At 39.1% G+C, this 9973-nt stretch overlaps 1 protein-coding gene across 6 annotated transcripts in view; it reads left to right on the forward strand.

Moving 5' to 3' along the window:
- Nucleotides 1-9973, forward strand: part of PPP3CC (protein phosphatase 3 catalytic subunit gamma) — a 99419-nt gene that overhangs the window by 9123 nt on the left and 80323 nt on the right. The gene's annotated exons all lie outside the window — the stretch shown is intronic.

The following is a 9973-nucleotide window of genomic DNA, read 5'->3' on the forward strand; positions in this document are numbered from 1 at the left end:
AAAAAAAAAAAAAAAAGAAAAAAGTACAATTAAGAAAAGCCTTGGCTGGGTGCAGTGGTTCATGCCTGTAATCCTAGTACTTTGGGAGGCCAAGGTGGGTGGATCACTTGAGGTCAGGAGTTTGAGATTAACCTGGCAACATGCTGAAACTCCCATCTCTACAAAAAATTTAAAAAAGCCACGTGTGGTGGCCTGCACCCATGGTCCCAGCTACTCGGGAGGCTGAGGTGGGAGGATCACCTGATCGAGGAGATGGAGGTTGCAGTAGGCCAAGATGGTGCCACATTCCAGCCTAGGTGACTGAGACCCCATTTCAAAAAGAAAACAAAAACAAAAATAAAAAACAAAACAACAACAACAAAAAAAAAAACAGAAAAAGAAATGTCTCAGAACAGCTATAGCTAGGTTTAGGAAAGGCTGTCGTCATGTCTAAGGATTCATTAGTGTCTTAACGGGGAAAAAGTGAAACGAAGTAAATGAGCCTTAAAGTATATTATAGCTGATGTGAAGAGGCAACTTGTTTAGCAGAAAAAGTAGTTGTTTCAGCTTCATGATGGGGCTTGGAAAGACATACAGAAGTCAGGATGGAGAAAGAAAGTATACTTGACTAAGGAGTAGAGGGAAGATGAGCAAACTGGAAGGGCCAGATAACCGAAAGACATACAATCTAGAAAAGGAAGAGGGATAGTTGAAAACTGCTGGGGCCGTTGACAGAGATTTCGCTAAGGGGACAGCAAGGCTATAGGCTTATAAACCTATTCTGAAATTACAGAAAATTCAAATGTTATCCAGATAGATGATGTGGAAAGTTAAATGGCCATTTTTATTTTATTTTAGAGACTGAAGTGAAAAAAAGAGTGGTAGTGTGATAAAATAAATATTAAGAACACTATTGAGTAGAGGAGAAAGAAAGGATTTTCTAAGTGTATTTCCCATTCCTGTTAATTGCACCACTTACCCATTTAGTCACTGGCTCAGATGGCGAGCCTGGGAGTCAGGCCAAACTCTTGCTTCTCCCTTTCACTGCCTGTCTAGTCCCACCAGACTAAATGCTGTGAACCTTTGGTTTGTGCATATCCTCTGCTTCATCCTTCTCTTAGACCTTTTGCCGTGCCATTGCAGGAGCCTCTTGCTGGGACTATGTAATCTCTCTGTGCTGTCATTGTGATCTTTGAACAATGTCAAGGGTCATTCTTGTGCTCAAAATCCTTCATGAGTGCTTCCTCCCTGTGGGATAAGCTCTTACTTTGTTGATGGGCAGTACCCTGCATGCTAAACCGCTCTAGCCTTTTGTTCCACTTCTTCCTTCTCATTTCATACCGCTCATCCCCAACCTACTTTATTTATTTTTGAGGCAGAATCTCACTCTGTCACCCAGGCTGGAGTGCAGTGGTGCAATCTCTCCTCACTGCAACCTCTGCCTCCCAGGTTCAAGCGATTCTCCTGCTTCAGACTCCTGAGTAGCTGGGATTACAGGCGCACACCACTACACCCAGCTAATTTTTGTATTTTTAGTAGGGATGGGATTTCACCCTGTTGGCCAGGCTGGTCTCAAACTCCTGATCTCAGGTGATCTGCCCTCTTCAGCCTCCCAAAGTACTGGGATTACCGGTGTGAGCCACCACACCCAGTCCCCACCCTAATTTAATACTACAGGTTGAATGTTCCTAATCCAAAATCTGAAGCTTTTTAAGTGTCAGATGATACCACAAGTGGACGTTTTCATTCCTGATCTCATGTGATGGATTGTAATAAAAACCTGGAGGCATAACCCAAAGTTTCTTCAGTGTCCCCAAGGGAAAAAAGACCGTCCCTGCTCCCTTTGGTTGCAATATGTCTTTTCCATGCACAGCATGATGGTGATGTCAGGCAGCTACAGATTATCCACATAGGTGGCTGTGATAGTGACACTTGCTTTCTAATCATTCAGTGTATACACATTTGTTTCATGCACAAAATTGTTAAAAATATTTAGAAAATTATGTTTACATTCTGTGTATAAAGTGTATATGGAACATAAATGAATTTTATGTTTAGACTTGGGTTCCATTCCCAACATATCTCATGTATATGCAAATATTCCCAAATCTGAAACAATCCAAAATCTGAAATGCTTCTGGTCCTAAGCACTTTGGTTAAGAAGGCATACTTGTAGTCCCTATAATGTTTTATATCTGTGAATGGGCTCTTTGCTTGCTTCTGTGCGTAATTTTTTTTTTAACATTTTTAGGGATAAGGTCTTAACTCTGTTGTCCAGGCTGGAGTACAGTAGTCCGATCAGTGCTCACTGTGGCCTCAAGTGTTCCTCCTATCTCCATCTCCACCTCACAAAGAGGTGGGATTACAGGTATGAGCCACTGTGCCTGGCCCTGCATAGAATCTTGTCCCTCAACTTGACCAGATCCTGTTTATCTTTCAAGATTTAGCCAAGAGGACTTCTGAGAAGCTTTTTCTTCTCTGCTAAGAGGCTGTGGAGAGTAATGATTTGAGAACATGGGCCTTAGTCAGACACACCTGGATTTAAATTGTATATATATATATTTTCAAAGAGATGGGGTCTTGCTCAATTAGTGAAGCTGAAGTGCAGTGGCACCATCATAACTCACTGTAGCCTCAAACTCCTGGGCTCGAGTGATCCTCTGGCCTAATCCCCATGCCTAGGACTACATGCATGTGCCACTGTGCCCAGCTCAAATTCTTTTAGTGATGCAAGACCTTGGATATATCAGTTACCTTTGTTTTACCTGCATTTCTTTATCTGTAGAAGAGGGATAATAAAACTTACAGTGGCAAATACATAGTGAGTGCTCTACATGTGTTATGTTAGGGGCTGTCGCCACCATTGTTACCATCATCGTCATCATCACCATCAGAATTACTGTTTTGTATGAGCTCCCATAAACAATCTCATTGCTTTGCAAATCTCTTTAAATGTTTTCTTGTCCTTTCTTCACAATAAACTGTTCTCTTTAAGGGCAACCACTGTGTATCTTTAATGCTGAATGTAGTACCTAACACATGCTTAGGTGCGTAGTAAATATTTAAGTATGTGCAAGCATAAGAAGCTTATTTTATGATGACAGTGTAAGAAAGAGTAGAGACTGTGCTAATTACCAGCCATGTGTGGCCTTGGACCTTAGTTATTTTCCTTGGCACAAGTGTAAAATGGTAGATAGTGCTTACCTCAGAATTTAAAGATTACATCTCATATTGTGTGTAAAGTGCTTAGCATGGTGTCCATAGTGGGTGCTTAATAAATGTTAGCTATTATTTTTAAAGTAAATTAGTCTTATGTCTTGGCAAGATTAGGCAGCAGATCTATTTTACTTTAAGTGATGTGTGAAATGAGCCTTGTATTTTACAAAAATTAGCTGGGTGTCGTAGTGGGCACTTGTAATCCCGGCTACTCAGGAGACTGAGGCAGGAGAATCGCTTGAACCTGGGAGGCGGAGGTTCCAGTGAGCTGAGATCATGGCACTGCACTCTAGTCTGGATAACAGAGTGAGACTCTGTCTCGAAAAGAAAACAGAGTATTGTGTTTTATATAGTCACACTTATAGTTGCTTAATGATTGAGAGTTCTGAGAAGTGCATCCTTAGGTGATTTCATCATTATGCAAACATCATATGCTGTAGTTATCCCTTAGTATCTATAGGAGCTTGGTTCCAGGACCCCTACATGTACCAAAATCCCTGAATACTCAAGTCCAGAAGTTGCTGCTGTCAAACCTGAGTATTCAAAAATTGGCCCTCTGTATTTGCAGATTGGGTTTTTCATTCTGTGTTTGGTTGAAAAAAACTGCATGTAGGTGAACCAGTGCAGTTCAAACCCATGTTGTTTGAGTTAACCATACTTACACAAACCTAGATGTTATAGCCTGCTACACACTTAGGCTGTATGGTAGAGCCTGTTGCTCCTAAGCTTCAACCCTGTACGCATGTTACTGTACTGAATACTGTAGGCAATTGTAACACAACAGTAAGTCTTTGGGTATCTAAACGTAGCTAAACCTAGGAAAGGTACAGTAAAAATGCAGTATAAAAGATAAAAAATGGTCCACCCTGTAGAGGGCACTTAACATGAATGGGGCTTGCAGGACTGGAAGTGGCTTTGGCTGAGTAAGGGAGTACGTGGTGAGTGAATGCAAAGGCCTAAGACATTACTGTACAACACTGCAGGCTTTGTAAACACTGTACACGTAGGCTATGCTAAATTTGTGAAATATCTTTCTTCAGTAATAAATTGGCCTTAGCTTACTGTAACTTTTTTACTTTATAAACTTAAAAACTTTAAAAGTTTTAAATTATTTTGTAATCATACTTAGCTTAAAACACAAACACATTATATAGCTGTACATATTTTCTTTCATATCCTTATAACCTTTTTCTGTTTCAAACATTTCTTATTTTAAAAACTTTTTTGTTAAAAATGAAGACACACACACACACACACACACACACACACACACACACACACACTAGCCGAGGCCTCCACAAAGTCAGGATCTTTAGTGTCACTGTCTTCTACTTCCACCTCCTGTCCCACTAGAAGGTCGTCAGGTGAATTAACAGGCATGGAGTTGTCATCTTCTATGACAACAATGCCTTCTCGTGGAATACATCCTGAAGGACCTGTCTGGGGCTGTTTTACAGTTACTTTTTTAAAAGAATTTGAGGTGGAGTCTTGCTCTGTTGCCTAAGCTGGAGTGCAGTGGTGCAATCTCTGCTCACTGCAACCTCTGTCTCCCGGGCTCAAGCAATTCACCTGCCTCAGCCCCCCGAGTAGCTGGGACTATAGGCGTGAGCCACCACACCTGGCCTTTTTTCTTTTAATAAGTAGTAGGAGAATACTCTAAAGTAAAGATAAGAAGGGTGGTATATTAAAAAAAATAAATGAAATATAAAAAAAGGGTGGTATAGTAAATGTATAAGCTAGTAACATATTTGTTATCATTATTTGGCAGTACAGTAGGTTTGTTTACACCAGCGGTACCACAAATATGAGTAGTAGTGCCTTACACCATGATGTTAAGACAGGCAAAAACATCGGTAGGTGATAGAAATTTTTCAGCTCCGTTATAATCTTATGGGATCTCTGTCATATATATGATCTGTTGTTGACTGAAATACTGTATGTGGCACATGACTGTTTTCCAACTTTAGTCTGTTAGTGTTGAAAGGATTTAAACCTAAAATGCTTAAGAAGAAAAATGGTGAAATTTTCCTTTTCTGTAGTATGGATAGAATTTTGGAAATAATGTATTCATAAATATTTGATGAGTTCCTAATACATGCAGCACATTTCTGGTTATGTTTTGAAGGTTAACTACTGCTTGAAAAGTACTCACACGGTGGAGCATATAACAGCCTCTAAAAATGTCACAGAAATTTACAACTGTGTGGTGATCTATGACTAATCCCTCTGCAAAAGGCGCAGATGACTAAATTGTAGACAGTACATGGTGTGAAATGCTTGTTCCCTTGATCTATAAATTGATAATCCTTTAATATTTAAACAGACTGTGATTAGTGGCCTGAAGAGGTAAGGCCTTGTCTGTGTTTTTTTTTTCTATGTGTGTGCCTAGGTATTTTTTTCTTGTGACCCAAGGCTTTCTGGAAGTTTAAAATGAATGGCTGGAGTAATAAAGATAGTTGGTGGGTTTCTCCATGGAAGCAAGTTGGTTATTTTTAACTATTTTGCACTGCTTTACGGAAAACATATGCCACTATAGAGGTTATTGTTTCTGTTGACTGTCACTGGCAGTGGTTACTACTTAGTTGGTTCTAGGAGGGTGAGTTCTTAGCTAATACTTCGAAAGCGAGTTCTATGACTATCAAAGACCAGAAGGAATAATCTCAAAGAACCTGACCAGATCATTGAAGTAAAATCACTTGTTCTAGTAAGGAACAGTTGAAAAGGCATGTATGACTTTTGGTAATAACATTTAATATAAATTGTTTAGCAGTATTTTACTTGTTCATGATGGGCAAGGCAGGTGAGTAGATTAGGAAATGGATCTCAAAAAGTGGGGCAGGGCTGCTGGCTTAAAATAGGAATGAAAGCAGGGCTATTTGTAGTGAACAGAGGTAAATCCTAGTGTCCCATGAGGATAAGACTACACAATAATCTAAAAATAATAGCTTATAGGCCAATAACCGTTAAGGCTTACATTTCTTACTTACTACAGATCACCAATGCGGCTGTTCTCATTTATGCAGGTCTACATCAGATTTTACTTGTGTTTACCTGAAAATGCATATTGTTTATGTAGTCGATGTTTATTGTAGTAGCATACAGAATCTGACCTTGAAAAGGCTGCAGAATTTCTTGAGTGTACTTTAGGAACTTAGATTGTCAAAATTTATTTAATTTTTATTTTGATAATTATAGATTCACAGGATGTTGTAAATAAAGAAATGGACAGGGAAGTCCCATTCACCTCTCCCCGAAGCCCCTTGCCTCTCTGCCAGCATCAGTATCCCACGCCACCACAGTACTATACCAAAACCGGAAAATCGACATTGGTACAATCCATAGAGCTTGTTCAGATTTCACCAGTTATACATGCATTCCTGTCTGTGTATGTTTACCTTTATGCAATTTCACATATAGGTGGCATAACTACCAGCACAGTAAAGGTGCTCAACAGTACCTTAACCACAAGATGTAGTTACTTCCCCTGTATAGCTACACCAATCCCCTTTTTCCACCAGAAATTCGGTTTTATAGTTTGGCTGTTATTTTTAATCATGTGCAAACCTGGTTTGATTAAGGTTTTTGCTTCTGAGTTGGAAGTATTACAAAATAATTTTTAATGAATTATGGGTAATCTGACAGCAACTGACACATGGTAAAAAGCTAGATTTGGGAGCACTGAAAGACTTCTTGGATGCATAGGCCTAGAATGATTCTCAGCTCTGATTTCCTTTCCCCTTTTCCCTTCCCCTTTCCTTTTTTTTTTTTTTTTAAAAGTTCACTTTGTAATGGGAAAGGCTATCTCAAGCAACATTAGTGGAATATTTTTTCTTTTTTTGTTTGTTTTTTTTGGCAGTCTCACTCTATCACCCAGCCTGCCCAGGCTGGCTTCAAGCAATTCTCCTGCCTCAGCCTCTTTGGTAGTTGAGACTACAGACGTATGCTACCACACCTGGCTGATTTTTCTGTTTTGGTAGAGATGAGGTTTCGCCATGTTGGCCAGGCTGGTCTTGAACTCCTGACTTCAGGGGATCCACTCCTCTATGCCTCCCAAATCCCTGGGATTACAGGTGTGAGCCAATGTGCCTGACTAAGAATGATTCTCATCTCTCATTACCAACCAGAATCACCTGTGGAGTTTAAAATCCCATGTAGAAAAAAATGGTTACCTTGGCCTCATTCCCAATAAATCTTTATTGAGGATAAAAATGCCAGTTAAAAAAAGATGCACAGGATGATAACCATTTAAATAAAAAAGTTCTAAATATACTCTACTGTGCATAGATGCATTAGTAACAAAATTACATCCGCATAGAAAGGATACATAACTACTTAAAGGTACTCCTTACCCCTGGAGAGGAAGGAAGAGGAATAGAAGGTGTCTTCAGCAACATCTGTAACATTTTAGTTTCTAAAAAAAATTTGAAACAGATACAGAAAACAATATTTTATATCTCCATGAAGGCATGTGGCTATAGATTTTGTAATATTGAAATATTGCATTAGAATTATACAGTATATTACATATATATGTGAAATTCCCTCCTTTCTTTATTTTAGTATACCTTCTACTTATTTTGGTAATAAGAATGGAGTGCTGCTATAACAAATACCCAGAAGTGTGGAAATGGCTTTGGAACTTCTGAGAGACCCAGCCCAAGTCTCAACTTTCTTTTTTTTTAAAAGAATTTTTTTGCCCAGGCTGGAGTGTAAGTAGCACAATCTCGGCTCACTGCAACTTCCACCTCCCGGATTCAAGCAATTCTCCTGCCTCAGCCCCTGGAGTAGCTGGGGCTACAGGCATGCACCCCCACACCTGACTAATTTTTGTGTTTTTAGTAGAGATGGGGTGTCACTGTGTTGGCCAGGCTGCTTTTGAACTCCAGGCCTCAAGTGATCTACTTGCCTCGGCCTCCCAAAGTTCTGGGATTATAGGCATGAGCCACGACACCTGGCCCAAGTCTCAACTTTCTCATACCCTTACTTGATTTCTGTAGCCGTCGTTGATTCCCCCTTTGTAATCTTCCATACTTATAGTCTGAACCATACAATGTACTGCTTAACTTTTCTGTGTTTATATCTTGTTTATGTCAATTCTACTCACCTAGAGCATACAATTCTTCAAGATAGAGTAAATGTATTAAATTTGTATATTCCACATGTTACCCATACAATGTGACCATGTAGTAGGTACCAGGTAAACATTTAATTATTTAACTAGAATATAATTACTGCCCCAGTATTTTTCCCTAGCACTTTTAAACTTAAAGAATCCTTCTAGCTTTTTGATACAGATTTTAGAACTTCACTATTAACAAATATCAGCCGGGCATGGTGGCTCGCACCTGTAATTCCAGCACTTTGGGAGGCTGAGGCAGGTGGAGCATCTGAGGTCAGGAGTTCGAGACCAGCCTGACCAACATGGCAAAACCCCATCTCTACTAAAAATACGAAAATTAGCTAGGCATGGTAGCTAATGGTACACACCTGCAATGGTACCCACCTGTAGTCCCAGCTACTCAGGAGACTGAGACAGGAGAATCACTTGAACCCAGGAGGCAGAGGTTGCAGTGAGCCGATATCGTGCCACTGCATTCCAGCCTGAGTGACAGAGTGAGACTCTGTCTCAAAAAATACACACACACACACACACACACACTCCCCTCACTATTATCTAGGATTTTAGGAAGGCTAGCTATAGAAACTTAGATATATTCAGTTACTGAATGTTTTTTTAGTTGGTAACATACTCTTTCAGTGTTTGAAAGGATGACACTGGATAATTAGATTTGAACTGTAAATCTCTGAAACTGATGTCGGAAAAACTGGAGGAGTTGACGATTTTACACACAGTCTTTCCTAGCTCTTATTATTGGGAAAAGAGTGTTAATTGTAGTCAGTGAATTTCTTCAAAAGTTTGCTTTTAAATCAAATTAAAGAAGTCAGCAACCGTAAGTAGAATTATATGAATAAAATGTTTCATTGTTATGAAGAGTTAGCAGGGTATGGCATTATATGTTTCACATATTGAAGTTGACACCAGAAAGATACATTTGTGATTTTCTTTTTTTCCTGAGACAGTTTAGCACTGTTGCCCAGGCTGAAGTACAATGGCGCAGTCATAGCTCGCTGCAGCCTGGAACTCCTGGGCTCAAGTGATCTTTCCGCCACCACCTTTACCTCCCAAGTAGCTGGAATTACAGGTGCATGCCACTGTGCCCAGTCCACTTTAGTGATTTATTATTTTTTAATCTCTTTTCTTTTTTAATACAGAGCTACAGATTTCTTACTTTTCCTTAGTGCATCAATGTGTGAAATATGTGTTATAATTTGTTAAAATATTTGAAGTCCTGAAGTTTTTGAGTAATTTTGTTTGTATGTGTAAGATTAGAGTGGATTCATGGTTTCCACTAATAACACTTTATCATTATCACTTTGTTGTGCGTGCATGTTTAAAGAGATAAACTTCTAGGTAGTTTATCTAGAATTGTGTAAAATCCTTTTGTTTCAATGAGAGGGTATCTCGTATGTGAATATTATTTGTCACGTTTTATGCCTACATTGTTGGTTGGACTTAAACTTTAGTGGCCTCTCAGAGATTATTTTCATCCTAGTTCATGTCATATTACTTTGTTATATGTATTCAGAAGTACAAAAGATTATTTAATGCTGTAGAATTTGTATGTTGAAATCCTAATCCCCAATGTGATGGTATTAGGAGGTATGGTCTTGGGGGAGGTAAAGTTTTTTACAAATTTTTTTTTTTTTTTTTTTTTTT

The sequence above is a fragment of the Cebus imitator genome, unplaced genomic scaffold, assembly GCF_001604975.1.
Source record: "Cebus imitator isolate Cc_AM_T3 unplaced genomic scaffold, Cebus_imitator-1.0 Scaffold221, whole genome shotgun sequence".
Lineage (NCBI taxonomy): Eukaryota > Metazoa > Chordata > Mammalia > Primates > Cebidae > Cebus > Cebus imitator.